The following is a 15,588-nucleotide window of genomic DNA, read 5'->3' on the forward strand; positions in this document are numbered from 1 at the left end:
CAGGTGTGGTGGGAGGCCCCTGTATTCCCAGCTACTCGGGAGGCTGAGGCACGAGAATCGCTTGAACCCGGGAGGTGGAGGTTGCAGTGAGGCAAGATTGTGCCACTGCACTCCAGCCTGAGTGACAGAGAGAGACTCCATCTCAAAAAAATAAAATAAAAATAAAAAATTAGCCAGGCATGGTGGCGCATGCCTTTGGTCCTAGCTACTAGGGAGGCTGAGGCAGAAAAATCGCTTGAGCCCAGGAGGTCAAGGCTGCAGTAAGCCGTGATGGTGCCACTGCACTCCAGCCTGGGCAACAGAGTGAAACCCTGTCTCAAAACAAAACAAAACAAAACAAACCATACTAACCTAACTATTTCATTCTCTCACTAAAACCCTTCCACAGTGCCAGATAACTCACTCAACAAACAACAATTGAGCACCTTCTGTATGCCAGGCACAGTGCTGGGTGCTGGAAATATACTAGTGAGCAAAATGCACAAGGACTTTCTCAGGGAGGTGATGTTCTAGCGAGGGAATGGGTGTGGCTGGGACCCAGAGAATGGTCTCATTATAGGGGGCACAAGGTTGGAGGCTTAGAGAAGAAACAAGTAAATATATCCTGCCATTTCAGGTAGCGGTGAAGTGCTAGGAAGGAAAATAAAGCAGATTGCAAAAAGGTGCTGTTTGAGATGTGGTGCTCAGGGAAGGCCTTTCTGGAGCAATGGCATATAAGCAGAGTGCTGACGGAAGTGAGAGTAAGTTGCATGGCAAAGGCAGTAGCAGTCCAGAGAGAGGGTACAGCCAGTGCAAAGGCCCAGAGGTAGAACAGAGTGAATGAGAGGATATAAGAGATAAGATCAGAGAGGTCATGGGGGCCAAATCGGAAAGGGCATGAGCCTACAATAAAGACTTTGGTGTTTGCTCTGATTGAGGTGAGCAGAGGAGGGACATGATCTAACTTGGGTATTCCAGGAATCAGCAGCCATGGAATAACCTTCAACTTCCTCAATGTGGCCATGGATGGCTCTCCTGACTTGTCCCCCTACCTCATATATTCTCTGCCCCATTGCCCCAACCTGGCTACCTCCTGCTCAGCCTTCAACACTCAGCTCAGGTGTGCCTTTCCATGCCTGCCTGCCTGCTCCACACAGGCTGCCTTACACCTGCTCCTCTCGGGCTGCTGTAGGGCCCTGTTGTTACCTCTAATTCCTAGGACAAAGGCACTACTTAGCTCATTGAATTCTTGAAACTTATCAAGGCAAGCACCATTAGCCTCATTTTATAGATGAAGACACTGAGGCTCAGAGAGGTGATATAAACTTGCTCAAGGTCACATAGTTATTAAGTAAAAAAGCTAGGATTCAAACTCAGGGCCCAGGCTTTTCATGACATCTTGCTGCCTCTCCTCACTCCCAGCTCCGTGCTGCCCCTGGCTCTGCACTCTTTGGCAATTCCTCCCTTGAGAGCTCACCCCCTGTTTTGGTTGCAAAGGGAATAGTGGCAGGGAGGTCGGGCTGTCAGCACAGCCTCCCACAAGGGAGCCTAGCAAAAAAAGGAGGGTGCTTGAGGGCGTTGCTTCTGATATCATACATACTGCTGAAGAAACAGCACTGGGGATGTGGAATCCCTCAAGTCAGAGCCCCCAGAACAACATTCGGGAACATGCTGATCACATGGAAAATCTCTCTTCTTCTCTTTCTCTCGCACACATACACACACATGCACACACAGAGACAGAGAGAAAGCCTGTTGTAGAGTAAGATGCTGGGCAGGCCGAGGCTCAGGTCCTGATTGCCACTAACCAGCTGTGTAAGCCCAGGCATGTCACTTTTCCTCTCTGCACCTCAGTTTCTCATCTGTGCAGGGTCAAGCAAAACCAATTCCTTCTTTGGATTCCTGGACTTCAGAAAGGGTCTGGGAGCTCCCCCTCACCCCGGACTCTTCCCAGCCAGGAGCAAAACATCTGCATGTGCACACACACACGCACACTCACACACATGCACGCAGAGGTACAATAACACAGACACATCCAAAGGCAGACAAACGTAGAAACAAAAACACATCCACAGACACATGAAAATAGACACAAACACATGCAGACATGCACATATACGGACACGATCACACACACACACATGCCCATGTGCACTGTCTGCTGGGCTATTCTGTGGGGGAAATTGGAGAGCATCCTCTGCAGAGGGGGAAATAAGCTATGTTACACAAATAACCACAGTACAAAGCAGAAAGTTATCAGGGCTGGGGAACAGAGGAAGTGCTGGGGGAGTGCAGGAGAGAGATCCCTTCTGTTTGGGGGTGGTTGAGCAGAATAAAAATAAACTCGCACTTACTGCACACCTTCCCTGTGTCAGGCATTTTCCACACATTATTTAATCTGCATGGCAAACGTGAGGGAAGAATTAGGATTCCTATTTTGCAGATGAAGAAAAAAACTCCAAGAGGGGAAATGACTGCCAAAGGTCTCAGAGCTAGCAAGTGGCAGGACAGGGATTCAAACCCCAAAGCTTGTGCTAGTTCCTCTGCTGCCTGGAAGGCTTCCTTGGGGAGGAAGCTTGTGGACTGGGTCTTGCCTGGAAGGAGTTGGTAGAGATGAAGAGTGAGGGAACATTGTGTGCCAAAGCACTAAGATGGGGAGAAGCAGTGTACGATGTTCCACAGGGATCTGGGGTTGGCCTGCCCATGGCAGGGGCACTAACCCTCCTCGAATGCTGCTCCTAATGGGAAGTCTTCTCTCCCTCCTTCCCTTTATTGGCACTGCCCGGAACCAGGCAGCCAGCAGGGGATGGGATCAGGATGCAGTTGCCATGGAAACGAATGGGGGCTGTTGCCATGGATATCATAAGATGAGGGCAAGAGGAAGCTAGGGATGGTGAGGACTATCCCCATGACAACTTAGGTGGCAGTGGGGGGAACGGGACGGACCGGAAGTAGAGACAAGAAGACAAGACGAGGAGGTCATTGCACCTGGATGGGGCCAGGGGCTTTGGGTTCTGGAAGGAGCAGACTGGGCCAGAAGACTGGACCCAGTGGCAGGGGAGAGAGGAGGCAGGGGGACTGCAGCCACCTCTCCCTCCAATATTTCTTCGGCAAACTAGTTCTGCTGCCCAATCCCAGTGTCACAGGGATTCTAAGCCCGAGTCCAGCCTCGCTTGGCACAGGAACTGACAGGGGAGAAAGAAGCCTTTGAAGGAGCTGAGCTGACTGGGTATGCAGTGGGCATACACAGGCTTTGGGAGCGCACAGACCTGGGTTTGAATCCCAGCTTTGCTGCTGTGCAGCCCTAAAAATAATAGTTGTCATTTATTGAGTTGTCACTTTGCTAGGCTGAGCAACTTTGCAAGGTCTGGGTTGTTCTCTCTGAGGAGGACAGCACAGATGATGAAACCTGCCCGAAGCCTTGAAGCTCGGCACTGGTGGAGCCAAGATTCAAACAAAAATGTATCTGAACACAAAGCTCGTGCTCTTAGCACCACCCCACCGTCTGTTGCAGGCACTAGCAGTCCCTCCAAGGTGCAGTCCTTGCATTCTTCATCTCCCCGTGCCTTCCCACAGTGGCACACAAGGGATTGGATGCTGGGTAAATATTTGTGGAGTGGGTGAATGAGGAAGCAACCCAGGAGGAAGCAGGAAGGACTGAGTTTAGATGGAAGAAGCTCCTGACTTCAAGAGCAATGACTCATGGATGTGGCTGGCCAAGGGTGGTAGAAGATGCACAGAGCTGGGATGGACTGGACGGACTAGGCTTTATGAACTATCCAATCCCACAGACCCAAACGGAGGTCCAGAGAGTCAAAGTGACTTGCCCAGGGTTGCACAGGACAAGAATCCCCCTCACTTCTGGCCAGCATCCCACTCTTAGCTTCAGAAGCCTCTCTGAATCTGGCCTGTCTCACCACCTCTCACCTCCCACCCTGCCCTGTAAGTTCCTCAGTGTCATAGGCAACAGCAGGCTACTTGCAATTCCTATACTACAGCAAGCTGATCCACATCACCAAGCCCATGCTCATACTCTTCCTTTGTTTCTTCTGCCCAGAATGTCCTCTGTCTCCCCTTCACCCCTGGACTTGTTCGGTCTGGGTGAGCTCATCTTCGTCTTGCAGTACCCTGAGCAGGTTGGTCCTTCTGGGAAGTCAATGCTGACTCACTCCTGCCCCTCGCAGAACATGACAGGGTCAGTGACTCCCTCCCCTGTGTCTTGTGCATACGCATATATCACAGTCAGTCTTTCTCCCTGGCTAACTTGTGGTTCTCTCTTAAAGTGTCCGTCTCCTACCCCACACCCCCGTCCTGTTTCCCAAGGGCAGCAACCTGGTGTGATTCACCTTTTCGAACCTATGGCGCTCATGCCAGAGCTAAGCACACAGCAGTTACTCAGCAGCCACCCTGGGTCCTCGAAGACCACAGGTAGAAATCACGTGTGTCTGTGTGTGTGTGACCATCCTGCCTGACAACTGTCACCCTAAAGGCCACAGCCTCACATGCTTAAAAGCCACCCACACCCAGCCTTGTGATTACATCCACCAGACACACACATCAAGGCTGCCAGGTACATAAAGTCACCACTTCACACAATCAACCTCGCATCCAGTCTCACATCATCACATTTCCTCAGCTCTGCAGCAGTGTGCACAGTCTCGCGACTGTGAGACCTGCAGAGCCTCGTGCAAAGACATGTGTGAGGATGCCCGGGCACATGGAGACCATGCGTGCACACATATTTGTCTCACGGCTGATCAAAACCCTGCCCCCTTCCCACAGCACAAGCCCTCTGCCCGATTCAGTCAATTCAGTTGCCCACAGGTCGGGAGGGCCATCTGACCCTGACTTGCCTCCTCCCTCTATGTAGTTCAACTCCCGTCCTCACCCCCACACTTGCTTCTCTCTCCATTCAGTGGAAGGATGGAATGGTCTCCTCGTCCCCAGTCCCAGGTCTCCTACATTCACACACCTTGGAGAGCGGTGTGAACAGAGTAATGTACCCAGCATTCCCCTGCATGACCCTGGAGTTCTCCCCCAGGTTTTTGTCTATGTGGCCCCTGTCTCCTGTAATGCCTTCTCACCCCTTGCCACCTCTTCAAACCCTTACCAGCCTTCAAGGCTCAACTCTTGCACCGCTTCCTCCAGCAAGCCCTCCTGGACACCACATCTCCCCACCCACCTTGACATCTCCTTCCTCTCTGGGCCAGGAACAAAATGTGCTCGTTACTGAAGCCATTCCTGTCCAGTCATTTTAACCCTTTGCATCCTCCCTACTTTCCCAAAGGATTTCTCATCTCCCATCTCCCCCGGGAGATGGAGAACTCGCAGAGGACATAGCCACTGTCATGCTTTAAAAAAAAAAATCTTTTTGTAGAGATGAGGTCTCACTATGTTGCCCGGGCTGGTCTGAAACTCCTGGCCTCAAGCCATCCTCCTGTCTCAGCCTCCCAAAGGGCTGGGATTACAGGTGTGAGCCACCACACCTGGCCTCTGTCTTACTTTGGATCTCTCACAGTATTTAGCGTCAGGTCTTGTACCCAGTAAGGGCTCAAACAATGCTTTGTTGGTTAGAATGAGGAAGAGTAAATAAGAGAGACAGGCAGGGAGGGAGGGGAGAAATAAATGAGACTTTGAATGGGTGAATGAGTAGATGAGTTGAGCAAGTAAGGCAATAAGTGAGGGAAGGAGGTGAGGTTCTAGGAAACCTAGAGGTTCAATGTGATAGGGATGCTGAAGGGAGGGAGGAAAGAAAAGACAGGAGAAAACTCTCACTTGGGCCTTAATCAAAATAAGAGCCACCAATCACAGCACACTTGCCCAACAGTGCACAAGCCCCCATGCTGGACTCGTTGTGTTCTTTCTTGCTAATCTTCATGAAAACCCAGAGAGGTAGATATATTCTCACTGTACTCAGGAGGAAAACAAAGCTCAAGGAGAAGAAAAAACTTGCTCAAGGTTATACAGATGTAAGTGGCAGAATCAGAAGGTAAACTCAGATTTGTCTAATACCAAAGGCTCAGAGAGGAAAAGTCGGGGGTATGAGCCCACTTTGGGGTCTCCGGCTGTGCTCCTAACACAGACACATCATGGAAAGTGTGAGTCCTACAAACCCGTAAAGGACATCTTCCACCCTCCAGTTGACAGCCTCCAGGGAGTCTTAGAACCAGCCTCTGGCCAAGTGCAGGGAATATTTAGGGTTGCTGCATAGGGGGGAAATGGCTTCCTCTCAGATTCAGAGATCCCTAAAGTTGTAGAATCAGAACCTTAAAAGTAAACGATCAAGGAATCTAAACATTGCAGAATATTAAAATTGCATCTTCAGAATTTGTTCAAATGGTAGAATTATGCAATCTTAAAACCACAGGATTGGAGAATCCCAAAATCACTGCATTGTAGAAATAGAAATCATAAAATTGCAGTGGAATGTGTCACTGAATCATTGTCTATTAAATTCACATAATCATAGCTTCTTAAAACTGTAGCATCTCAGATTCACAAAATGTCACAGCTGGAAGAGCCATTGGAGACCCTCTAATCCAACCCTTCTCCTTTCTACAGATGGGAAAACTACATGTCAGAGAGGTCACGCGACATGTCCAAGGTTAGCCTGCCCATGTTGGGAGTCATTCATGCATTTATCGAGTGCCTCCTGGGTGTTGACGAAACCACGAGTCAAACCCTACTCTCTTTCCCGGCCCCTATTCCCAGCCCTGGATAGGAAAGAGGGCAAAGCCCTGGTGGGGATGGGAAGAGGGAAGTAGGGGTGGGTGGAATATACATCAGACAGAGAGAAGAGATCAGCTTTTATTGATGGAAATTCCTTTGTACACAGCAACACGTACTCTGAGAGGCCTTTTCCTCCTGATCATATTTACAGAGCACTATGGGAGTGGCAGAGGGCGTGGGGTGAGGCCTTCAAGCAGTGGAGATGGCAGCAATGGCCACAGCAAGGGAACAAATGACAGGGAACTAGGCAGGCTGGGTCCTGCCCCCGTCTGGTCCTCTGAGCCCTAGGCACCCTGCATCTCTGTTTGTGCTCACAGAGGACAGAGGTAGGTCCTTGGGATGTCATTTGGAGACCTCTCCAGTAGTGGCAGGCTCCAGGGTGCCTGGGAAGTGGGAGTGCGGGTACAGGAGGGTCCAGGTTCCACGCTCCAAGCTCCAAGTTCTGCTTCTCCCACATTTTAGTCGGACCTAGGGCTCCAGCTCTCTTTAATTCAGGGGCTGGAGTCCAGAGGAGACAGCAGTGGGGATGGGAATTCCAAGAAGGAGGTGGGGGGAGGAAGGGGTATGATGCTTGCCCATCTGGTTCCTGAAGCAGGGGACAGGGTCCCATGGGGATCTGTGGGGCATGGGCAGGGGAAGGAGGGGCTGGTTAAGGCTTTTGCTTCTGCATAGAAAATGGCCCTTGTCCTCTCAGTTACCGAGAGGAGGGACTACTGCACTCGGAGGCCGGACAGCAGAACTGGTGAGCGTCTTCCTCTTCCTCTTCCTCAGTCTCCTCCTCCTCCTCTTCCCTGGGGCCAGGAAGGGCGGGGTAGAGGCCACAGGCGGCGGGTGACAGAGAGAGGCAGAGGCATTAGTTTGCAGAGCAGGGGAGAATACGCGAAGGGCCAGGACCGGAACCAGAAGTTGGGACGAGAATGGGGGTCAGGGTCGGGAGGCCAGTGTGATGGATTATCCAAGGCCACACCCAACTCAGTGTGCTGGGACAGCCCTCCCCAACACCCAGCCTGGGCTCAGTCTTAAGGTCACCTTCAGCGTATATCAACTCCCTTTCTAACCCTGCCTGGTGCCTGACCCTCATTTTAATATAATAACAGCAACCTGCTCTCATTTTGCACGCATCATCTCACTTAGCCCCTACAACAGCTCTGCAGAGGAAAATTTTAGAGATGAGGAAATTAAAGCTCAGAGAGGTTAGATAACTTGCTCCAGGTCACACAGCTGGGTAAGTGGTAGAGTCAGGATTTGAACCCAGAGTTCTTAGAGCTCCAAGTCTCAGACTCATCCCACTAGGTCCTTTGGGTGAACTTGGCACTATCTCTAGAAACCCACCCCGTTCTTGAAGGACGAGGATTTGTATTTCCTGAAGGTTCAGGCTCAGGAAAATGGGAGATACTTGGAAATGGAGTATGGGAAGCCCACAGCTTTGGAAGCAAACAGACCTGGGTTCAAATCCCAGCTCTACAAGTGGTTCCAGGTTATATGCCCTCTAGCGCATTATTGTCACTCTTGAAGCCTCAGTTTCCTCATCTGTAAAAATGGGGCTCGTGATGTGAACCTCCCAGGACTGTTGCAAGAACTAGAACATATATCAAGTGTCTGGCAAACAACAGCAATGGGAACATGGTGGTAATTATTGTTAACTACTCGTAAGCCAAATCTAATTCCCAAAGTGGCCGTCTGCCCACACAGAAGCAGCCATAGCAGTGGGAGAAGAGTTGCTGAAGGAACAAGCACCTATCCCTAGGGTGCTGCTGAGCAGTACCAGGGGCCAGGCTGCACGTGGCATTCACTGGTGCTGGGCTACAGTTTCATATGGTGGATGGACAGACAGTTGGGATGGGAGGGGACCAGGTGGCTTGGGAGTGACAAGGCTGACCTTCTGGGGACAGGCAAGGAAACAGTTACCCTTATTCCCAGACCCCTTGGCTCAGGGGATACAGGAATTATGGAATCCAGGAAACTGGAAGAATGGGAAGAGGTGGGAAGGAATGCAGACAGGGAAGGGAAGGGAAAGGAAGGGAGGGCACTGCTGTCCATCTGATGGACAGACAAGCACACACACGCACGCACACGCCTTTCTCAGACTCAGAGCTCCCTCTGACACATTGTTCCACGGACTTCCTGAATCAGCAAAATCACATGAAGCAGGGCACAAGTTCTGGGCAAGTAGCCCTCCCTTTCTGAGTGTCCCATTCCTCATCTATAAAAAGAGAAGATCCACACCTCTCGAGGCTGTCATGAGGAACAAATAATATTCCATTCCCACCACTCACTCCCCTCTTTTCCAGGCCAGGCCACTGCTTCCTCTCCCCCTAACACTTAAGTCACCTCCTGATTTCTTCTCCCTCCATTCTTGAACCACATTAGCCTTCCTAAAGCCCACCTTCAAGCATGCATCTCTTCTACTCAGACACTCACTGCCTCCTGGATAAAGTTCAGGGTCCTCAAGTTGGCATTCGAGGCTCTCCCATCATATGGCCTTACCAGGCCTTTCCTGTTAGATGGCAAAAGTGCAGGCTATGGAGTCAGACGGACCTGAGTTTCAATACCAGCCCCGTCATTTACTAGCCGGATGACCTTGGGTTCATTTCTTCACCATTCCAGGACTCACTTTCCTTACCCGCAAACTGAGGAAATACCTATTCTGCAGGGTGCGGTGGGACTAAAGGAATTCAAATATGTACTAAGCAAGGCTGGTGCTTAGTGCATGGTAACTATTATTATAACAACCATTATAGTGGTATCCATGTTCCCTACTCACTCATGCCCAACCTTCATCAAGCTAGCTTGTTCATTATTCCATCAGCATGCCCAGCCTTTTCACATCTCTATGTGTGTGCTGATTCTGTTTCTTCCACTTAGAATACTCTTCCCTCTGCACAGAGATCTGCCTATTACCATCCTTTCTGAATTTCCTGACCCAGCTCAAGTGCCACTTCCTAAGGAAGTCCTAGCCAGAAGTATTCTCTGCTTCCTCCCAGCTCCAGCATCCATTCCCTTGGCCAGGGCTCTCCATTTGTTGCTTTGAACTTTCCTGAAGCATTTCTTTCACTAACCCCCAATACCCTTGTATCCTCACCACTACCACCGCTTTGCTCCTCTGTAAGAAAGAGGGGGCCCCTCTAGCATTTAAGGCCAGTCTCTTCACCTGGACTCTGGAGCCCATCCCCATTACCTCCTCCACAATAATCATCCCCTCTCCCTCCTGCGTTTTCAACCTCTCCCCTTCTGTTGCCTCCTTCCTATCAACATTTATAGAAGCTCAAGTCTCTCCCATCTGGGAATAAAACCCTCTATCTGCCCCACATCCCCTGTGTCCCTCTCTCCTCTTCACAGCTAAGCTTCTTCTTAAGAAACCCGTCTACACTGGCCATCTCTGCTTCACTTCGGTACCTCCCACGAGCTCTTCGACCCACTGCAATCTGCCTCATGCGCCCACCACTCCACGGAAGCTGTTCTGAGGAAGGTCGCCCAGGCCCTCCTGATGGTTAAAGCCAATAGACTCTCTTCCGCCCTCAGCTTACTCCCCACAGGCTGCAACATTTGACACTCTTAACAAGGCCCTCCTCTGCATGGCCCTTTCCTTCCTCTGCTTCTGTGAGCCCACCCCCACTGCTTTTCCTCCTACTGCTCTGACCCCGCCCCCATTTCTTCCTGGGCTCCTTCCCTACATGTTGGTTTCCCTGTCCCAGTTCTGCTCTGGTCCTCTTCTCTTTCACTGCACACTTTTTCAGTGATCTCATTCCATTTCATAACTTCAGGTGTGGATCCCTCTCTTGGGTCCCGGACCCGTCGAGCCCAGAGCTTGCTGGACAGCTCTACCAGGACGGCCCTTTGGGCCTTCAGTTCTCATAGGGATCTCTGACTTAGCATCTCACCATTGTCCTTAGGCACCACCATTCATCCAGTCACCTGAGCCCAAAACATACCTTGGAGTCACCCTAGATTCTTCCTGCCCCCTTAGCAAGTCTGTCACCAATTATTGTGGACTCTACCTCCTAAATAGCTCCAAAAGATAGACTGTGATGTCGCCCCTGCCATCTCATCTTCTACTCCTCTCGCTCCTTCGTCAGCCTTTTTCCCATCACACTGGTCTCCCTGCTGCTCCTCAAACAGACCAAACACACTCTTGCCTTGGGGCCTTTACACCTGAGTTTCCTTCTATCTGGAACATCGTCCCTGAGAGGTACACGGCTCACTCTCTTACCTCCTTCAAGCCTCTGCTCAAATACTTTCTCATCAGAGAGGCCCTCCCTCTCACAAGGCACCCCAACATTCTCTACCTTATCACCCCAGCTTTATTTTTCTTCATAGCACTTACTGACATCAGATACACTCTAGACATTTAGTCGTTTATTTATTTATCTGTCTCAGTCACTGTAAGATCCATCAGGACAGGCATCTGTTCTGTTCAGTGCTAAACCCCTAGTGCCTAACACAGTGCCTGGCATTCAATAAATATTTGGTGAATGAATGAATCCAGCGCCAGGCATGAACATTCTAACTTACTGCGAACTCCAGCCTCAGTCATCTCCACCTCCTCCTCTCTCCCCGGTTACCTCTTCAGTCTCTGACTCCAGTCCTGTCTTCCTCCCGATCATCTTTCAAATCCATCTCCTCGGCTCTATGCCCACGACCTTGGCTTCTCTCTCCCTTGAATTACTGCAGTAGCCTCCTCCCTCATCTCCCTGCTAAAATGCTAATTTGATCATGTCACTTTTCCTCTTTTCCTACTCAAGAACTGTTCATGGCTCTCCAGCTGCCTACCAAAAAAATAAAATAAAAAGCCTGTACTCTTCAGACAGCTGCTTGAGGTAAGCCTGACCTCTGCACCCTCCAATGTCTGATTTCACCTTGCTCACCTCCAGGCCCTTGCAGACACTGTCAGCACCTCCTCCCCCATCTCTAACTCTCAGAATCCTCACGGACCTTGAATGACTAGCTTAAACACAGCTTTCTTCAGGAAACTTGACTGACTCACAAAGCAAAAGTAATTCCTCTGCAAAATCCGCAGGGAAATGAGTATTGCCAGTGTCATTTGGGATCTCTGAGAACCAGGGGTAGGATGAAAGTTAGTAAATATGTCTGAGACCAAGGACTCTGGATGCTAGGTGCGCATTAATAGACGTTCCCTTTTCCCCTTGCACTATTACCCTGGCACGGACTCACGTCCCTTTGGCCCTCTGCTAACTTTGACTCATCCTTGACTCTTCCCTTTCCCTCACCTTACACATCCACAACAGTTTATATCATCTGACACTTCTATTGAGTCTATCTCATTAATAACTCTCAAAGGATTTGGATTCTATAATTTGAAATTAAAATGCTTCTCAACAAATGGTGCTCATTGGAGTCGTGCAACACAGTAGCCCTGCTCAAATCCATTTCTTCTCTGCCAATACCCCAGTTTAGGCCTTCCAGCTGGTCTCCCTGCATACAACCCATTTTTCATACTGACTGCTAATGTGATGTTTCTAAAACACAAATTTTGCCAAATTACTCTCCTATTTAGAATCCATTCAACTGACACTTTGTCACCAAAAATATTGGTTCTCAACCTTTTTGGGGGGAATGCAAACCCCTTTACCAATTTAATGAAAGCCATGGACCATCTTTTCCACCAAAAAATGCACATAGGTACATGCATGCAACATTTTGCATTCAATTTCCGGAGGTTCCTGGGGTTCCTGAAGCCCATCTGAGACCCATGCACCCCAGGTAAAGAACCTCTGGACCTTCCCAATAACATCCCGTTTCTTTTCCATATGCTATATGCTATTCCTTCTGCCTGGAGTGCTCTTCCACACTTCACCCTTCTGTCCCTGGCTCTTACTTAACCTTTAAGACCCAACTCTTAGGCTGAGTTGACCTGTACCAGCCCCAGACAGGGCCAAATTCCTTCCTCTGGGCTTCCATACCTTTCAGTGTTCTCCTCTGTCAGAGCCCTTCTCAGTCTCCCTGAGTGACTGGGAACTCATGGAGGGCAAGAACTGTTACCCAACAGAGACCCTGGTCACAGCAGTACTCCAAAAGTATCTACTGAAATGAACACTAATAACAGCTACTCTTTCCTGAGTACCCATTATGTGCCAGCCACTCAAATTCTGAATGCATTCACCTGAATGAGCTCAGTTCATTCAGTAAATGAACCCCATGATGTTGGTGGTATTGAGTCCTATTTAACAGATAAGGAACTAGGCTCAGAAGCGTGAAGTGAGTTGGTGAAGGTCAGCCAGCTAGTGAGTGACAAAGTTGGGATTGAGATTGCCATGAATGCCGTGGCAAGTAGTGGTCCACCATGCCTCACTGCCCTGGACTGTGAGATTAAGAGATGGTATCAGTAGAAGAGGACCAAGAACCAGGGCCAGAACTCCCTACTTGGAATCCCTTTCCCAGGAACGCCTACTCTTACTTTCCCTCCTGCATCACCTTTATGTAAGCCAGGACCAGGCACCTGGTTCTCTCTTCTTATGATGCAACCTGTGTACCCTGTACTCCTCTCAGCCTTCTCATCCCAAAGCCCTGCTATGGTCAGGCCCATTCTTTGCTCCAGAACCATCTCCAGATACACACAGCTTTGAGATTGAATCCAATCCAATGCTACACAGTTGGCTATGAGGAAAACAAGACACAGGTAGTTCCTCCTCTTCTAGAGCTGACAGTCACCCAGGAGCCTTCCATGCATTATCTCCAATACTAAAGACAGCCCTAAGAGGTAAGTTGGCATTAGCCCCATTACATAGACGAGGAAACAGAGGCTCAGAGGATAAATGACTTGCCCAGAGTCACCAAGTTGGTAAGTGGCAGAACTCGGGCTTGAATAAAGGTACTGACTCAATTATTTTTCCCGTATGAAGTCATCCTACTTGGAGGGCCAAAGAGTGAACAAGACCATTTCTGGTGGAGGAAGGGGATGAAGGAAAGCTAGCACTCTTCCAAGACTCATTACAAACGTCCCCTCCAGTAGGAAGCCTTCCCAGATGGGGTTAATTGCCCTTCATCTGGCAGCCTTCTGGGCCTACTTCTGTCCCATCCCAAATCACACTATGGTGTCAATGTCTACATGCCTTTCTCCCTTCTAGACTTCAGCTCCAGGACAGCAGGATCAAATACAATTCATTCCGGTATTCCACCAAGGGTCAGCACAAGGCCTTATCTAAAGCAGGCAAGACAGAATACTTGCTGAATGAATGAGGTGGTATCTGAGCTAATTATTAAAAGGATCTAAACAAAATCTGAACAGCTAGATACAGGGAGAAGGTATAAAGGAGGAGGGAAATGAATTAATAAAAGCAAGGAAATTAGACCAAGGAAAAAGGCCAGTAATTTTGAAATTATGACAGGGTGTTCATAACATGTTTTCATTGTTGTTATGGGGTTATCTTTTCCTTACAAAATGGGATCATACTATAAATCCTGTTGTTGTTGCTTTTTGTTTTTTTTTTTTTTTTTTTTTAGATGGAGTCTTGCTCTGTCGCCCAGGCTGGAGTGCAGTGGCGTGATCTCGGCTCACTGCAAGCTCCGCCTCCCGGGTTCATGCCATTTTCCTGCCTCAGCCTCCTGAGTAGCTGGGACTACAGGCGCCTGCCACCACGCCCGGCATTTTTTTTGTATTTTTAGTAGAGACGGGGTTTCACTGTGTTAGCCAGGATGGTCTCGATCTCCTGACCTCGTGATCCGCCCGCCTTGGCCTCCCAAAGTGCTAGGATTACAGGCGTGAGCCACCGCACCCGGCCTATAAACCCTGTTCTACAACTTGCTTTCTCCATGTAACAGTAAGTCTTGTAGATCTTGCTGTGCGAGTATACAGAGATCTACCTTTTTTCTTTGGATCTGCTACAGAGTAATCCATAATATGGGTATATCATGGACTAAGATCTATTCTCTACTGATGGACATTTAGGTTGTTTTAATTTTTCAGTATCACAAGCAATGCTGCACTGAACATCTCTGCATATGTCTCGAAGTATTGAGGGTTAGATTCTTAAAAGTTGAACTGCTGGGTCAAAGGAATGCACATTTTGTTTAAAGTGCACATAAAAGTTATTTCCGTTACTTTAACATGTTTGCAGACTGGCTACAAAGAAAGGTTATTCCTACTCACATAATCTTGTCTTTCTTTTGAGAAGCATATATCATGCACCTTTTAGTTAAGAGTTGGTTGAGAATGATATCCTACAAGGGCATGTGATAAAGAGTTGCACGGTCTGGCTTATGTTTGCAGTTTAGATTGCGGTGTTTTAGAAAAGGCCTCTGGCTGGCCAAGTTGGGGTCCTTCTGGAAGCAATATCTTGGAGAAATCTAGCTCCAAGATATGGTTCTCAGCATGGAAGAATTTAGGATTCTGGTGGTAACTGACAAACTAGCCTCATAAAAAATGTTACCAATTTGCACAAGGTATCTGAGAGGTTCTGTTTCTCCAAAACCCTTCCGATATTTTTAATTTGGATACCTAAAAATGGCACTTCATTGCTTTAGTTACATTTCTTTAACTATTAGTAAGCTTGGGCATCTTTTCTCATTTATTAGCTAATTGTCTATTTCTTCCCTGAATTGCCATATCATGTTATCGCTCCATTTTGAATGGGTTTTGTGTCTTTTCCTTTCTAGTTTCCAGAAGGTGATATAGATATAGGCAGAGATATTAACCTTTTGCCTGATATCTGTGTAGCAAGTACTTTCTCCTAGCCTGTTGCTTATGTTTTAATTTTGTGTATAGTATCTTTCTCCACACAGTTTTAAATTTTAATGTAGCCAAAATTATTACTCTTTATGTTACAGCTTATGGGTTTTTAAGTCATGCTCAGGAAGGCTTTCTCCACCCTAGTATTATTAAAATATTCCAGATATTTTTCTGGTACTTTTCTGGCTTTTTTT

At 48.6% G+C, this 15,588-nt stretch overlaps 1 long non-coding RNA gene across 2 annotated transcripts in view; it reads right to left on the minus strand.

Moving 5' to 3' along the window:
- Positions 1-6,768: 6,768 nt before the first annotated feature.
- The window catches only part of LOC108520301 (uncharacterized), a 16,420-nt gene continuing 7,600 nt past the window's right edge, over positions 6,769-15,588 (minus strand). The window contains exons 3-4 of one of the 2 annotated variants that reach the window (XR_001882873.1): positions 7,407-7,499; positions 6,769-7,206 (exon numbers count right to left, since the gene is read on the minus strand). This is a non-coding gene — a long non-coding RNA (uncharacterized LOC108520301). Of the gene's footprint in view, positions 7,500-15,588 lie in introns of both variants that reach the window. The other variant, XR_001882874.1, reaches the window with a different exon arrangement.

This window comes from Rhinopithecus bieti, unplaced genomic scaffold, assembly GCF_001698545.2.
Source record: "Rhinopithecus bieti isolate Rb0 unplaced genomic scaffold, ASM169854v2 scaffold_51744, whole genome shotgun sequence".
NCBI classification, from domain to species: domain Eukaryota; kingdom Metazoa; phylum Chordata; class Mammalia; order Primates; family Cercopithecidae; genus Rhinopithecus; species Rhinopithecus bieti.